A 15,551-nucleotide genomic window follows, 5' to 3' on the forward strand; every position below is an offset into this window, starting at 1 on the left:
ATGAAAAACTTGGAGACTTCTTCCCAAAAGTAGAACAAAAAGGTAAATAGAAAATAAGAGATAAGAGATGAGATATTTAGACTATCAATTTAGGATGTTTAATATCCAGTTAATAGAAGTTCTAGAGGAGGGAATAGAGAAAATGGGAAAGGGTAGAAATTAGTCAAGAAATAAATATATGCATTTTCTGCAGAAGTAAAGGAGATGAGTTTCTGGATTGACAGCTTATTAATTGATTGTCCAAAACAATGAATTAAAAGACATACTAAGAAATATCACCGTGAAGTGTTTCACCAATGGGTATAGAGATTTCTAATAGCTCCCAGAGAGGAAGCAAGAAAAGGTCCCATTCAAAGACTCAGGAATCAGATTGGTATCTTGAGAGGTCTGACAGCTTCCCTAAACTAGAAGACAAAGGAGCAATCTCTTTAAAATTCTTTTTTTTTTTAAAAAAGACTTTCAATCTAGAATTCAATACCTTACTAACTGAAAAATTTACCCTTTCTCAGGAAGGTAATTGGAGAAGGGAATGGCGACCCACTCCAGTGTTCTTGCCTGGAGAATCCCAGGGATGGGGGAGCCTGGTGGGCTGCCGTCTCTGGGGTCACACAGAGTCAGACTCAACTGAAGCGACTTAGCAGCAGCAGCAGCAGCAAGAAGATAGTGAAGGAGATACTCCAGCAAGACAAAGGAGTAAACCAAGTGGAGGACTCAGGATCTAGGAAACAGTGTAACAAATGCAATATTTTTATTGTCAGAATAATCTCTGATTTGTTTCACTCAAATATTATAATTCTATTGGAAGGATGAGAGAGAAAAAGTAAAAGGGAGAGTAGTGTACAGTTACTAAGTTCTCATTTGTCATATGAAGAAGCCATTAGATGATGTCTAAAATTGATAAACAAAGAGATAGCACCATAAACACATTATTCAGAAACAGAGAGGCAAATACCAGAAGCAGCATCAGGGGTTAGCAGTCGTTTGGTTGCCTTTGGGAAGCAGAACTGGACAGGGGACAAGGATGGTAAGGAGAATGGGGAGGCCGATTGCAGGAAAATAGTTTGGTTGTTAAACATGCTTTTGTAACTAATTGATTTAAAATAGAAAAACTGTGAACATATTACTTTGATAAAAAACTTTAAAAATAAATTCCGAGACTCAAAGCGTCAAGTTCACGTGTGAGCTACGAACACAGTAAAGCAAGGAAGTCTCAGGGGCGTGGAGAGAAGTGTGGTTCTTCCCTTTCTATCCAAATCTCTGGGTAGAAATGTCTCTGGCTGCTGCGGGGCTCCGGGCTTGGGAACAGCAGGCTCCACGTCGCTGTCGCTGGGCTGGGGAGACACTTTCTCCAACAGACTAAGCGGGGACAGCAGGAAGCGTCCTTTATTTACCACGCCCAGAGCACCCTCCGCAGAACGTTCCGGAGCCTCTGAGAATCCTCGCCGCCCTCCCCCTGCCCCACCCCACCCCCACTCTCCGCGGCGCCCTCCCCCAGCCCCACCGGCCGCCGCCCCTCCCCCGGCGGCTGCTTGTGGCCACTGGGATCCCTGTCGCCCCGGGACTCAGCTGACAGCGGACAGACAATGGTATTTCCCATCAGCCTGGGTATCAGGAGCCGGCCTTATCCAGCGGTGTTTTTCTATTAGTCTAACACCCCATTGTCCACCGCTTATCGCAGAAATGTTGATGTCATGCCTGGCTTGGAAGTGGTTTCTGCATCTCCGCTGGGAGGGCTTCGCTTTAATTGGAGGGAGGGGGAGGGGCGGAGGAGCCCATTTATCAGAATTCTCACGAGAATTCACCCCTTGTCCCCCCGCAGCCGGGCCGCCGAGGGCGCCACGGTGGTGGGAGGGTTCCCGGACACCATTCCTGGCCTTTCTCTCAGTCCCTGGCTCACGACCCTGCCAGTCTCCTCACAGCTGAAGTGCTGGGGAGGGTGGAGCGTGCTGGGGGTGCTTTCATGCCCCCCACCCCAACCCCGGGCTGTGAGTGTTTTGGAGGCCTGTTTTCCCTGTGGTGAGCTCCAGGTGGGGAGGGGTCGTGGTGCTCTTCTTCCGCTGAAGCTCCTTCAGGCCCCACCAGAGCCTGTTCTTGGTAGGAGCTTGGTAAGCATATAAGCAAATGATAAAACCAAAGCGCAGGCATCTGGGAAGGTCCAGCCTGAGAGAAGGTAGAAAACTCAAGACTAGTCTTCATTTCTGTTACACCCCACTCCCCAACCCTCCAGCCCTAGTTGTGCCATCTCCTAAGGAAAGTCTTAATAATATGGTCTGTCCTCTCCCCATGATGCTCAGTCTTCCCAGATCCTGTGTTTGCTCATAGTCTGGTCTGAGTACAGGAGACCCTGTGTGTGCACGCGCATGCGCCCGTGTTAGAGCTGCCTTTGTTATAAAGCCCCTCAGAGAATGTGGTTAAGAAAGAAAATGGTGCATTGCCCTGCTGCCTTTTGCTGGGGTGATTTAACCTTTCCAAGACTCAGCTTCTTCCTCCATTAAACAGGAGCGTCTCAACGGATTGTCCGGAGGCCAGAATTGAAACAGGTAAGGTGCGTGGCTAGGTATTCAGCTGGCTGCGTGGCATGTAGTCACACGCAGTAAGTTGGTGGCTGCTATGCGTATAGCTGTTTAAGGCTTTGGCACAAAGCCTGGTCTCTGGACAACCAGAGGAGAGCTGCCAGTAGGGTTTAGAGGGCATTGCCTTGATCCCCTCCTTGGAGAGCTGGGGCAGAGAGGAGGCGGTGTGCCTCGGTGGGCTAGGCCAGCCTGTGTTGGCTGCCAGAGGGAAAAAGAGACAATCGGGCGTCAAGTTTTTGCCTCACCTTTAAAAAGAACGTGAATGCATAGGTAAGCATTCGGAGACTTCTCTGTGGAGTCAAACTTTGTATCTAATGGATCTGTTTTGAAGTGCTTCTAGGGAAACTTAATTTGGAACATGATTGGCAAGCTCCATTTGAAGGCAGTTTTTAATTTGCAGAATGGCCTAGTGAACCTCACTTAATAAACAGACAACCCTGCAGGAGGGCTCTGCTCCTGCAAGAGAGTGAAGGCTCAACACCAGGAATGGTGGAGACCCTTCCCATCCATCTGCCCCCCTCCCCAGGGCTCCAGACCCCCAGGCTGATAATAAGCACAGCCCCTAAAGGCCAGAGTCCTCAAAGTAACCCCATCCTGTTAGGTTCTCACCAGGTCCGGTGAGACACGCTGGCTAATCTCCACCAGCACATTACACCCAGGACACAGGGCTTACCTAGAGCTAGAAGTCAAACCTGAGTCCTCTGAGTCCACATCCAGGCCTTTTCCAAGACCTCAAGTGGCAGCAGATAGAGCACTTGGCTTTGTCTCTTAAACACACACTCCTGGGACAAAAAGAGGCTTAGAGAATAGGGGCAGGCACTGTCTGTTTTGTTGTTGTGTTTGCTGGGTGATCTTCCTTCATCAGGGGCTTGCCATACTCTCTGTCATCCCAGAGGCCAGGGCTGAGGGGGCTAAGGGGACTAGACATCCAAAACAGAGGTGCCCTTTCCCAATCCCAGGCCCCACTGGATATACCTCCTTCCTGACAGGACTCTCTTTTGGAAGTTCCAAAGTGAAATATTAGAATGACAGAGGCAGAAATACAGTGCTGTGTGGATTGGAGATGGTGTTTTCAAGGGTGAGTTGTTTTTTAAAAAATATTAAACTAACTTTATAATTAAGTTGTGTATAAATTCTTTTTTAGACAGTGTTTTATTTTGCGTTGGGTTATAGCTGTTTAACAGTGTTGTGATAGTTTCAGGTGAACAGCTGAGCAACTCAGTCACGCGTATACACGTATCCATTCTCGCCCAAACTCCCCTCCCAGCCAGGCTGCCCTGTAACACTGAGCAGAGTTCCATGTGCTATATAGTAGGTCCTTGTTGGCTATCCATTTTACATATATCTGTGTTTTCATGTCCATCCCAAGCTCCCTAACTATCTCTTCCTTCAAGGGCAGCTTTAAGCAAAGTCAATTCTCTTCCCCTGAGGGATTTGAAGGATTCCTACAGGTCTCAAATTTCTCCGCCGTGGACTGGTTGTAATTGTATCAATGATCCTTCTATCTGTCCCATTTTAAGGTGCAAATATTTCTGGGTGAACCACATGCAAGTCATGAACACCTTGACGTGAACAGGTTTTCACGTGTTCTCTTCTGTGAGTGCTGAGTGCCCATGGAAAACACCAAGGGGAAAAGGGTCAGTGCAAGAGGAAGGGGGCATGGGACAGAAGGCAAGCATTTGCTGCCCAGTTTGTCCAGACTTGGCTTTTAAAAATTATTATTATTATTATTTTGCATGGTGTAGGTTATCTTTTCCTTTCCAGTTTCACATTTGGAACACGTGTTCCTTTGGCCCAAGGCAGCATTTCCTGGGTGTCCCTTTGCTCAGCCAAGCACTTAATGCTCCTTAAGCTTTGATGATCTCAGAGCATAATTTTCTAGAAGTCAGAAGGCCTGACTGGGTTTCTTGGGAGATTCTTACACACAGTGAAGTGCCTCCTTCCTGCCCAGATAAACAATCGCATTTAGGGAGTTATCAGAGCTTTACAAATACCGTGTTAGCACACAATGCCCGGCTCATCTCTGTAAGCTGGTCCCTTTCTCCTTTCTGCCTTCTGTCTCAGTCCTTCGCCTTTCACCTTTCTCCTGTGAGATCTGCAATAGAAATACCAGCTCATGCAAGAAGTCTGTGGCCTTGATGAGGCCGTGATGTATTCTTCCTTGGCTTATACCCGCTCCCCAGTATTTATGTCCCACAGAACCCTTAATAGCACCTCGTGTGCTTGGTAATGATCATTCATGTGTTTCTTGGCATCACCTCTCAATCCAGAGCCCCAGTGGGACAAAAGCGGGTTGTTCTTGACCCCACCATGTCCACACCATGTCTCCGTATCTCAGCCTGCGGCTGGCACACAGAAGATGTTCAGAAAACATGGGCCGAGTGAATAAATGAGCTGATGAGGAGGAGGTGCTGGGCAGACAGCAAGATTCTGGGGGATGGGCTATGACCTGAGCTCTTACGGCAGGGCATCCATGTGGGTCTGGGATGGTGAGGCCACCCCACACTTCGGCATCCTGGAGCAGGAGCCCGAAGCAACACTGGAGGCTGAGGATAGAGCAGGAAGCGGAGGTTCAGGGAGAAGATGAAGATGGTCTAGGGTCAGCCATGGGGAAAGGGGCAGCTGCCTCTGGGCGGTTCCTGACACTGGCTCCGTGCTATATCTCGGTCTGTGCCTTGCTTAGCACTGCGGGGGTGCCAGGTCAGGAAGCCCAGGCGTCTATGGGATGCTTGTGCCCTGCGTGGATGGCAGCTCCAGGGTGCATCTCAGGAGGTGGGGGGCGGTGTGTGCGGAGTTGTGGACACATGCACAGAAGTGCTGCTCACACAGGCTCCCCCACATGCCCTCTGATGCCCGAACTCAGAGGAGGCACTGGAACCAAGTAGGTACAGCCCAAGCTGCTGCTCTGGTCACCAGAGACCACCCAGGGCCACTCCAGAGCTCAAGGGTCACAGGGAGGAACTGAAGCCTCCTTGAAGCCACTCTCAGGGAAGGTGAGGAATCAGCCCTTTGGTAGAGCCTCCACTTGGACCAGCCTCCTCTCCTGCAGCAAACACCCTTAGAGGAAGCTGAGCTGCTAACAGGCCACCCTGCACAGCCCCAGAACTCAGGACAGTTAGGAACTCCTGGAGAAAGTGGGGTTTCCCCTGAGCCTGAGCAATAGCACGTCTCATCCCTGGACCGAGGCCCCAGCCAGTTGGGAGCTTCTGCTGGGTCCGTCTTGGTGAGGCCTTCCTCCCAACTTCCTCACCTCTTCCTCTCCCCTCCCGCGCCTCCCAGGCTCCTGCTCTGGCTCCAGGGGTCTGCTGCCTGTGTGCCGCCCCTTTATCTTGTCTCCCCGTTTCCACCACTATCAGCTACTATCTGGCGCAATTCCACCCGGCGGTGGGCAGGGCAGGAAGCCGGCATGACTCTCCTCTTTGCTCTCCATCCTCTTCCTTCTCCAGAGACAAAAGCAAAAACAGCCTGTTAACAGATCTGCCATTTCCCTCGGCTCCTTGACTTCATTTCCCACTCATTTTTTCATAGCCTCCACTTTTCCACCACAGGGTCCAGGGCCATCACTTCCTCCCGCCTGTCTGCCGGGGCTGCCCCCTCCCAAAGCTGCCTGCTCCCCTTATCCTTTCTGAGGTCAGCCCGACCCGAGGTAGCCGACTGGTCGTCTGCAAGGATGGGGCAGGATGGCGCTCTGGCCTGCCTCGTGGACCGCTAGGCTGTGGCTCCCATTGTAATCACAGGAGGATTTTGTTTTGTTTTGTTTTGTTTTTGGTCAAAGAGCATCATGCATCCACTTATTAGGTCACCATTCTCTCAGACATTCACTGTGCACTTCCTATACTACTGCTGGACACCCAGAGAGGCGCAAGATGAGACCTTGGCCTCTAGTAACTTGGGGAGTTGGCAAGTTGCTGGGCCAAGTTAAGTGCTCCATCCAGTGCTTGGTAGGACTTACTAAGTGCAACCAAGCACTCTGAAAACTCAGACGGGGAAAGACAGATGCTCACAAGGAGAGTGGGTGCTCGTCAGCACCTCCTCTGTACCAGGAGCTGGGTTAAACTCTTGTGCTGTTGCCTCGTTGCATCCTGGTCCTCTCGGCAAACCTTTGGGCAGGTGTGATGATCATCACCAATTTGCAGATGAGAGACTGAGGCTAAGTTATGGCTGGTGAGTTCAGCATCTGGGTTCATAGCTGGAGCCCCATTTTACTTGAAGACCCAGCTCAGGGCTCCTGTGCACAGTCTTCAGCCCGCCCCTCATGCCACTTGGTCTACATCGCACACTGGTGGAAGAGTGAGTGCCGGAGAAATCTCTGGCTTGAGAAAGAGATTAATTGCAAAAATAATAGATGCTGAATTGCACCAGGTCTCAGTTTTCCTCATCTGCAAAAGGGGTGATAACAGGACCTATCACTTAGGTTTGTTGTGAGATTTAGGGGAACAGTGTGCATAGCGTGCTTATCATAGGGACTGGCATGCAGTAAATATTAGCCATGAGTATTTTTGTGATTCTTACAGGAGACAGAATATCAGGAGGTGACTTAGGAAGTGGACTGTCAGGGTTGATATAAATTTTGTATCTGTTTTCTAAGGGCAGACACCCTGGGCCTTGTCATCTCAGACTGAGAGGATCTGGACAGGACAGTGCCCCAGAGGCTGTATTTCCATTTTCTCTTGAATTTACTCTGAGTCTCCCCTGTGCTCAAACAGCTTGTTACTTTCAAAGTCCTTGGGTCCTTCAAAAGCTTGAGCCCCTTCTCTTGTGTTTATTGAAATTCAATTTTTTCCTTTTGCCCTTGTGGCATAATACCCGGTGGCTCGGTGATAAAGAATTAGCCTGGAATGCAGGAGACCTGGGTTCGATCCCTGGGTTGGGAAAATCCCCTGGAGGAGGCCATGGCAACCCACCCCAGTATTTTCATCTGAAAAATCCAACGGACAGAGGAGCCTCAGGGGCTACAGTCCGTGGGGTCACAAAGAGTGGGACACGACTGAAGCAGCAGAGCACACAAGCAGGCATGCGTACATCACATAAAGTTGCCCGTTTTAACCATTTTAAGTGTGCAGTTCAGTGGGATTTTGTACATTTGTTTCTGCACAACCATCCCCACCTTCCATCTCCAGAACTTTCTCATCATCGCAAACTGCAACTGTGTCCCCATAAATAATGACTCTCCTGCCTCCAGCCCCCAGCCCCTGGCACTCTCCTCTCTGTCTCTATGAATTTGGCAGCCTTAGGTGCCTCATATAAGTGGGATCGTGTAGTATTTCTCCTTCTATGTCTGGTTTATTTCACTCAGCATAAAGTCCTCAAGGTTGTCATTTGTATCAGGATTCCCTTCCTTTAAAATTTTTTTTTTTAATTTTTATTTATTTGGCTGCACTGGATCTTGTTGTGGTACGTGGGATCTTTAGTTCCCCGACCAAGGATCGAACCCAGGCTGCCTGCATTTCAGAGCCTGGAATCTTAGCCACTGGACCACCAAAGAAGCCCCTTCCTTCCTTTTTAAGATTGAATACTATTCCACTTAGGAACTTCCCTGTAGTTCATACAGGCAAGCAGATAAACAATCTGCTTGCAATGCAGGAGACCCAGATTTGACCCCTTGGGTTGGAAAGATTCTCTGGAGAAGGGAATGGCAACCCACTCCAGTATTCTTGCCTGGAGAATCCCATGGACAGAGGAGCCTGGTGGGTTACGGTCTATGGACTTGCAAAGAGTCAGACATGACTGAGCGACTGAGCACACACTATTCCACTGCATGGATAGGCCATGTTTTTGTTTTCCATGCATCTCCTGATGGACATTTAGGTTGTTTCCACCTTTTGGCATCTGTGATTAGCGCTGCTGTGAACATGGTGTACAAATATCTGTTGCTAGATCAAATGGTAATATTATGTTTAATTTTTTGAGGAACCGTCATACTGGTTTCCACCATTTCACACTCTACCAGCAATGCACAGGGGTCTTTTTAAAAAATTAATTTATTTTTTAATTGAAGAATAATTAGTTTACAGAATTTTGTTGTTTTCTGTCAAACCTCAACATGATCAGCCATAGGTATACATATAACCCCTCTCTTTTGAAACTCCCTCCCATCTCCCTCCCCATCCCACCCATCTAGGTTGATACAGAGCCCCTGTTTGAGTTTCCTAAGCCATACAGCAAATTCCCGTTGGCTGTTTTGCATGTGGTAATGTGAGTTTCCATGTAACTCTCTCCATACTTCTCACCTTCTCCTCACCTCTTCCCATGTCCATAAGTCTACTGTCTATGTCTGTTTCTCCACTGCTGCCCTGCAAATAAATTCTTAATGTCTATTCTCTATGCCTGTGTCTTAGAGAATATGTCTGTTCTCTATGTCTGTTTCTCCATTACTGCCCTGCAAATAAATTGCTGCCCTGCAAATAAATTCTTGATTTCTCCATAACCCTCACCAACCATCTCAGGACACAATTTACTCTTTACAGGTGGGAGTGTATATCTGATTGTTGGGAAATTCTTTTTGTCCCAAGTTCAAATCCTCTAGTACCCTTTTTGCTGGCCTGGTGACTCAGTGGTAAAGAATTCGCCTGCCAGTGCAGAAAACGAGGGTTCAATCCCTGGGTCGGGAAGATCCCTTGGAGGAGGACATGGCAACCCACTTCAGTATTCTTGTCTGGGAAATCCTATGGAGAGAGGAGCCTGGCAGGCTACAGTCCATAAGGTTGTACGGAGTTGAGAAGGACTTAGAGTGTAAACAACAAGAGTAAGAACCCTTTGCACCTGTCCTGAGCTGGCCTTGGTTCCCAGCCAGTCTAACTCTGCTCCTTCCCCTGGGTATCCCTTCGGCAGCCTGGGGCAGCCCCTGCCCAGCGGTCAGTACACTGACCCGCCCCGTGCCTGCTGGCTCCCGGCCCACCCTGCCGCATGCTGACATGAGGTTCCCGTGCTGACTGCTCCTGGGCCCCTCCTGCCCCTGAGTGGGCACAGAGGCCGACAGGACCGGGGGACGCCACTCCCTTTCTCAAGGAGTGTGAGTTATTGGAGGGAATGCTGGCTCCCTGAGGAGTTAAATCATCCCTTGACTCAGACAACAGCCCTTTGCCCCCCTGGAGAGCATCACTCATCCCGGCACCCGCGGGACCAGGCTCTGTGTCAGAGGAAAGTGCCGCTCCCTTTCCCCTCGCCCAGAAGCTCATCCATCATCCCTATTAGAATTTCGGCTCCTCAGATTAGACACGGAACAGCTGGCCAAGCCAGGGCTCCCCGGGGCTCCGGGAATTTGCTCTGGGAAGCTGGAGGGGATGCCTCAGAGGATGGGGGACCCCAGATGCCAGGACTCATCCCTCCAGGCCAGCAACTCTGCCACTGCTGGACCCCATAAGACAGGAGGACTTCAGGCTCGGTGTCCCCGAGGACTTGAACAGCCGTGGGGAGGGGACCTGGGGAGCCCAAGAGTGGGCTGTGGCAGCCATGGTCTGTGTGTGACGTGGCCACCCTGCCCCTGGACCTGCACTGGTCATGCCCAGGTTCTATAGCTCTTGGATAAATGTTGCAAAACTCTGCCCTGGCAGGAACTGCAGACATGTTTTCTCACTTACTTTTCACCAGCTCTTTGATGGAGGTATTAGTTGCCCATTTCACAGATGAGAAAGCCAAGGATTGTGATGTTATATGACTTGCTTAAGGCCTCAGAGTCCATGAGAGCTGGATAGAGGTTTGAATCCAGATCTGGATGATCCAGCCCTGGCTTCTCTTTCTTGTCACAAATAACCCCACCAGTATTTTTATGCTCCTCAGAAGTAGTGCAGTGGTCTAATTCTGGGGGCAGAAAAGTCTCCCCAGGCTCTGCTGACATTGAGTTCGTCTTCAGCTATTCTCCAGGCTGTGCTGTCCAAATATATTACATTTATTAGTGTGTGAAGCTATTAAGCTTTTAAGTTCTTCTTCTGCTGACTTTAGAAAATCTTTTTCCAGTCTCCTGGCTGTCTGTTTCTACCATGTCTTAGATCCTGCCTGGGGACTTCCCTGGTGGGACTGTGGTTAAGAGTCTACCTTGCAATGCAGGGGACCCTGGTTTGATCCCTGGTCAGGGGAACTAAGATCCCACGTGCCACACATGAGCTAAATTTGTGTGCCACAACTGCCGGAGCCTGTGCAGCACCAACAGAGACCCTGCATGCTGCAAGTAAGACTCAGTGAGGTCAAACGGATAAATATTTAAAAAAAAGATCCTGCCCGGACTCAAGCTTCAAACTTGAATGGGATATGGCAAGGGATTAAAAACTCTGGGAAGATAGACAATGCCACTTCTGAGGGGTTGTGCCCTAGACCTCCCAAGTGACCTTAAGGAGGACAAGGGGTGGTCTCAATTCTAATAACAGTGATCACTCACTGAACCTCCACTGCGTGCTGGGTGCTTTGTGTAGCTTGACCAGTCCTTACAATCATTCTGAAAGATATTCTTGTCCCCACTTTACAGGTGACAAAGTAGAGGCTCAAAGAAACTAACTTGTTGAGCAGTTAAATGCCTCCGAAGTGCACACTTGTTCTGACACATCACAGGTGTTCTTGCATGGCCTGGGGATGCCCCCATGGATGAAGATTGCCCCTGGCCAAAGGCCCTGGCCAAAAGACCCTGATGATGGGAAAGATTGAAGGCAGGAGGAGAAGGGGAGACAGAGGATGAGATGGTTGGATGGGATCACCGACTCAATGGACATGAGTTTGAGTGAACTCCAGGAGTTGGTGATGGATGGGGAGGCCTGGCATGCTGCAGTCCATGGGGATGCAGATTCAGACACGACTGAGTGACTGAACTGAACTGAAAGGAATAGCGAGGCTGAATTGCTGCACCATCTGGAGCGGCCAAGTCAGACCAGGCCTGGGGTCTGCTCAGGAGCTGGAAGACCTTGAACATGGCTACAGCTCCTCCTTGATCACTGATCTCTCGGGCTTCCTTGTGGCTTTGACAACCATCAGTTATGTCAACACAACACCTTACACGTGCTGAAAAAGTCACTGCTTTGGGAAAATGTGCTTTTGTTCTTCACAACCAGAGTGTCAGAGCCACTGTGAGTATAGGGGGGTCCCTTAAATCTCAGAGCTTCATTGGAGAGGTGGATCCATCTGTTCACCCTTGGGACTTGGAGCGGGGAAGACCCTCCTCAGTCCCCTCAGCAGAGCTTTCCATGGAGCTATCCAAGGTCCTGCAAGTGCTTTGCCCGGTGCTGCCTGTAATCAGTTGACCTCCGATCTTTCTGTCTGGGTCCTTGGCCTCTGGCCTTCCCTGACTTTGGGACCCACCAAACTTTACAGTACCCCGCCCTTTCACCCACTTTCTAGGTCCTGCTGATCCGAGCTCACTGGACCCGGTGCACCATGGCCTTGAGGCCTCCCTCTGCACCTCCGCTGTCCTTGCTGATAATCAGCCGAGCCCACTGTCCAGCAGTGTGTCACTCTGTCCCTTACATCCTCCCACGGGCACTTGCTTTCCTGTGTGGTTGTTCCTTGGAATCTGGTCGATTTTCAAGACATACTCAATTTATTGATTTTGTCCTTTCTACTTCTCCGGCCACATAAGCAGACATTTATGAAAAGTTTCCTGGCTTTAGAGCAGTGGGGATATTCTAATTTAATAAAGCCCATGACTTGAGGAGGCTTGTGTCTCAGTCCTGTGACTTGGTTACATCTACTCTATGTATCTTGATACAAGAAATTGAGTCTCCAAAGAGAATTGACTAGAAAATGAGCTTCCATTGAAAAGCTGGTTTGCTTTTGTGTTCTGGTCTCAGCATTGCTCCTGACCAGCAGTGTGACCTTGGGCAAGTCATTTAAGCCATACATTCCCTTCGTATCTCCTGTCATTCACTCACTTTCTTGTACAAGTTACTCATCATGCATCATGCACTTGGCGAGGTGCTGTGGATGCTGCAAGGAGAAAGATACAGTTTCTATCTTCAGGGAGCTTGCAGTGTAATCCAGGAGACCAATATGCACTTGGCTAAAATATAAATAGTGTCAAAAATTATTACAACAGTAGAAGCAAAGTGCAGAGGGTACAGGGAGGCCATATCCATCCTTGCTGTCCCATCTGCTTGGAAGGCTTCACCCAGACCCTCGTGTGACTCACATCCTCACTTCTGCAGCTCTTCGGTCGATGTCCTGTCATCAGAGAGGCCATCTCTGACTACCCTATTTGAAGAAGGAACCCTGCCCCTGGCCTGGCACCTCCCTGTGTCTCTCTTCTGCTTTTTTTTTTCCCCATAGCACTTATCATCCCCTGGCAGGGAAGAATCCATCCTATCTGTTAAGTGGGGGGCTTCACTCATGATCCCAGTAGTGAGTTAAATGGTGACCCTAAAACATACATATACATCTTAGCCCCAGAAGCTTTGAATGTGACTTATTTGGAAAAAGAGTCTTTGCAGACATAATTAAGGATCTTGAGAGGAGGTCATTCTGGATTTACCTGGGTGGACTCTAAATTTAATGAAAAGTGTCCTTATAAGAGACAGAAGAGAAGACTCAGACAGAGGACAAGGCTACTTGAAGACAGGGGCAGAGACTGGAGTGACGTGGACACCAGTCAAGGAAGCTAGAGAGGTTGGGAAGGATGCTCCCCTGGAAGCTTCGGAGGGAGCATGGCCCTGCCGACAGCTTTACTTCAGACTTCTGGCCCCCACGACCACGGGAGAATAAGTTTCTGCTGCTTTAAGCCACCAGTTTTGTGATCGTTTGTTATGGCAGCCACAGAACATAATACCATCTCTATGTTGTTCCTATGGTCATCTTCATGGCAAATAGTCTGAAACCTAAAGAAGAGTCAGGACTGAGAACATCATTCAACAATGCCAACGTTTTCAAAGATTGGCCAGCTGTCTTTGTGGAAATAAACACAGCTTGGGAAGGGGTGCATAAGTCACCCCTTATGCACCATGCTGGGGAAACATGCAGAGCAAGAGGCTTTCTCTTGCTGTTCCCAGGGTGAAGAGAGAGATGCATGGTTATCTGGTCCCATTGGGGATATGGTCATCCACCAGCTTTGCCTACAAAATAAAAGAAGGGTCACATTTCAATTACAGCATGAGAAGGAGTCCAAACTTCTGTCAGTAAATCATTATATGAACCATCCTACATCCTTACTGTAGAAAGTGAAAGTGTTAATTGCTCAGTCGTATCTGACTCTTTGTGATCCTAAGGACTGTTGCCTGCCAGGTTCTTCTGTCCATGGGATTCTCTAGGCAAGAATACTGGAGTTGGTTGCCATTTCCTTCTCCAGGGGATCTTCCCAACCCAGGGATTGAACCCAGATCTCCTGCATTGTAGGTGGATTCTTTACTGTCTGAGCCATAAGGGAATTCCTTACTGCAGAAACACTCATGTAAAGTCTGTATTCTACCTCTAGTCTATAAGGATGGTATGCTGGCCCATCTAGTGTATTAGTGTAGTATATTAGAGCATATGCTATACCTATTTATTGTTTTTTAACATCTGAAAATGACTTTTTTTGTTTACTAAATTACTGATCAAATGACAGTGTACATTTGATGAATTGGGCCCGTAGATGGCAGAATGGGACCATTCAGTTCACATTCTTCAAGGAAAAGACTTAGAGGAATTGTCTCTTTCAGCTACTCAAGAACATTCCCTGTTTCCAAATGTACCCATTGTTGTTTAGTTGCTAAACAAAGAATCCATGAGATTCTCCAGGTAAGAATACTGGAGTGGGCTGCCATTTCCTCCTTCAGGGAATCTTCCCGACCCAGGGATTGAATCCATGTCTCCCCAATTGGCAGGCAGATTCTTTACCACTGAGCCACCTGGGAAGCGCTAGAGGCCTGTGAATCCACTGAAAAGGGCTCTGAGGACCCAAGCTCAGCTGCTGGCCTTGCGGAGGGCCCTGGACTGAGCAGTGTTTCCAGGGGATTTTCATTTCATCTGCTTGTTTCATTCTTTTTACAATGACTTGAACCATTTTTAAAAGTTCTGTTATTTAAATAAAAAAGAATGAGAAGAAAGGTGCTCAGCTGAGGGTGTGACTTTGGGGTCACTCGGGCCTTGTAGCTGGAGGGGGTGGGGAGCGGGTGGGAGGTGTGGTCTGTGGTTCTCTGCCACTCCAGGCTCACAAATGCAGCTTTGATTGCTGCTGCTGCTTTCCAGTTCCTCGTCATCCTGTCGGGGCCTTGATGTGAGATCCATGAACAGACACAGTCCTAGAACCTAGTGTTCCAGACAGAGTGCTGTGCAGGCAGACTTGTGGGATGTGTCCTTTCATGAGGAACAGCCAGTAACAGGCCACCCAGCCCGACCCGGCCCAGCCCACCTCTGAGGCCACCCAGGTTCAGAGTGGAAGCATCCCCAACCAACTGTGGAGTGGTGGGTGCAGACCCAGTGGCCACGGCAGGTGTCTTGGGAGAGAAGGCTGCCTCTAGGCACGTGGCACCCTGTTCCCCTCCCCCACCCCCCGCCCCCAGGGTCAGAAAAGGAGGCAGCCTTTCACCTCTCAGAGAGGCAGGGGTTAATTCTAAAAGCACAGGACACCTGGGACCAGAAAAGGTCTCCAGGGAGGGGAGAAAGAACGCAGACTGTCATATGGAGGAGAAGCCTAAAATGGTATGTAAATTAGTTATTATTTTTCAGTGCAAAGGATAAAATAAACTGAGAGGATAACCAGCACAGACTTTTTAGGGCTCCTTCAGGGAACAGATGAGTCTCATTTGTAACCAATGCTGTTAAGCCAAATGATACAATGCTGAAAAAAATATTACATTTGCCTCGCTTCCTACTTCTGTGCATTAGCACTTTCCCTGGCAAATGCTGCATCTTCAGAATTAAAAAAGCAATCAGGTCACAACTGCCATAGTCAAGAGGAGTCTAAGGAAACTTGATGAATAAACGTAACACAGCATCTTCGGTGGGCTCCTGGCACAGAAAAAGGACATTAGGTGAAAACTAAGGAAATCTGAATAACTGCGGGCTTCAGTGAATAAAGGCACG

The 15,551-nt window shown here is 49.0% G+C and overlaps 1 long non-coding RNA gene across 1 annotated transcript; it reads left to right on the plus strand.

Annotated features, from left to right (window-relative positions):
* Positions 1–1,458: 1,458 nt before the first annotated feature.
* LOC123332401 lies at positions 1,459–13,276 on the plus strand. The gene is made up of 4 exons (XR_006549193.2): positions 1,459–1,586; positions 2,500–2,540; positions 3,563–3,651; positions 11,035–13,276. It is a non-coding gene; the product is annotated as an uncharacterized LOC123332401 (long non-coding RNA).
* Positions 13,277–15,551: the final 2,275 nt, after the last annotated feature.

This window comes from Bubalus bubalis, chromosome 3, assembly GCF_019923935.1.
Source record: "Bubalus bubalis isolate 160015118507 breed Murrah chromosome 3, NDDB_SH_1, whole genome shotgun sequence".
Lineage (NCBI taxonomy): Eukaryota > Metazoa > Chordata > Mammalia > Artiodactyla > Bovidae > Bubalus > Bubalus bubalis.